This window comes from Glycine max, chromosome 15, assembly GCF_000004515.6.
Source record: "Glycine max cultivar Williams 82 chromosome 15, Glycine_max_v4.0, whole genome shotgun sequence".
Classification (NCBI taxonomy): Eukaryota; Viridiplantae; Streptophyta; class Magnoliopsida; order Fabales; family Fabaceae; genus Glycine; species Glycine max.
The window spans coordinates 37,746,481-37,748,383 of NC_038251.2; the positions used below are offsets into that span (position 1 = coordinate 37,746,481).

At 44.9% G+C, this 1,903-nt stretch overlaps 1 pseudogene; it reads right to left on the reverse strand.

The window, feature by feature from the left end:
- Positions 1–204: 204 nt before the first annotated feature.
- LOC106796074 (prohibitin-3, mitochondrial-like) lies at positions 205–1,132 on the reverse strand (annotated as a pseudogene).
- Between the last annotated feature and the right edge of the window lie 771 nt (positions 1,133–1,903).

Consider the following 1,903-nt stretch of genomic DNA (forward strand, 5'->3'; position numbering starts at 1 on the left):
AATTTAAATAATTTGCTCCCCCTGTTTACATCCAACACCCTCCTAAAACAAAGAAACATCCAACAACAATGAACAGATCTCGTGCAGAGAGGTTTTCAATTTGTATCAAACAATCATTAAAGCAAGTGAAAACACAATTCAAACAAGATCAATTACCATGCAGACACACAATAATGCACATCTATTAAACTCATTATAATATACAAACCAATTGAAACCACAATCAACCTGACAATGCAACCAAAAGGTTAACAACAAGATCAATTACCACACATAGAGACAAGCGAATCAACATCCACCGGCATTGAGCGCCATGAGCAAGTTCTTTCCACCAGGCAAGTATGCCACGTTCGGTGACTTCGCCAGTGTGGCAGCGGCCTCCCTGGAAGCCTCAATCCTCCTGAGCTCAATCAGCCCCATCTCGGCCGATACGGTGGCATCTGAGATCAGCTTCGCCGTGTCACTCTCTCCCTCGGCTCTAATAATCGCTGCCTGCCTCTCCTGCTCTGCCTTCATCACCACAAATTTCTACCTCTCTGCCTCTTGCTGGGCTACCTGCTTCTGCTCCACAGCGCGGGAGAACTATGTGTCATAGGACAGATGCGTGATCGCCACATCATCAAGAAGGATACTAAAGTCTCATGCGTGACAGACTCATCCGTCGCACACGAGCGCCGACAAGTGGGGGCGATCGGTGAGGAGCTGGTCGATGTTGAATTGCGCGACGATAGCTTTGAGGACCTCGTTGCCGATGGAGGGAAGGACTTTTTCGTCGTACTCGAGGCCGAGGTTCTGCATGATGAGGGAGAGTTTATAGTATCGGGGCGGGAGAGGACGCGCAGGGTTTGGTTGACCATCTAGAGGTCCTTGGTGCCGGAGACGAAGGAGAAGGTGTGGGGACGGGTGCGGATGTCGAAGATGTAGGGCTTTTGGACCCACGGGATAAGGAAGTGGGTGCCCTCGCCAATGGTCTCATCGAGGATGCCACGGAAGCGGTCGAAGAGGACGACGAGTTGCCCACCGTCGACGTGTAGAGGGAGGAGCTTAATAGGGTCGCGGAAGCGCCCAGCCCAAAGACCGCGCGGGCCAGGTTCGTCAGGAACGACACCGTCGCCTGCTGGGCGCTTCCCATTTTGGATGTTTGCTTTGGGGCAAATTGACCTAACAGAATCACTTCTACAAATAATTTATCAAATAGGGTTCCTTCCTAAACTATTTATGCACGAGATCTGTTTTTACATGCATCGCCTCCCACCACTCGTATTGGCGATACAGGTAAGCCACCATTGGCATTGGCGACATACCGACTGACGTGGAGGGTGTTTCACCAGCAACATTGGTGAAACAGTTGCTGGTGTTAGAAGAGTGCAGCAAAGCAGGCATGGTCTCGCTACCATGGCTGGCGAAATAGCAGCAGAGGAGGTCTCGCTATCATGGTTGGCGAAATAGTTGCCTTGCACTTTTTAAAATTTTTTTTCTTGTTCTGTGGAACAGTGAATGCAAACATGAAAAAACAATCAGGCACTACAAAATGAAAGGGGTTGGTTTGATACTATGTGATACCAAAATGAAAAGCAACAATATTTTAATCAAAGAGAGAAAGAATGGCAAATGAAAGGACACAGAGCTTATTTTTAGGCTTCGCCAACAAAAGCACAGCAGAATACAAAAATATATTTTTTTGTTTTTATATTTTTTTTACTAATGATTACATGTTTTAATTGTAATTTCGTAATTTACATTGGTGAAATTTCATATGGTTTGGTTTCATTTATTTTTTTTAAAAAATTATTTGTCTTTCTTATGAAAATTTCTTGTGAAAAACAGTATATGATGATTCTCCTTTGCATTTTATCAGTTTGGAACTTTTAAACTAAGATGTTATTTTTTTATTCCGAAGAAA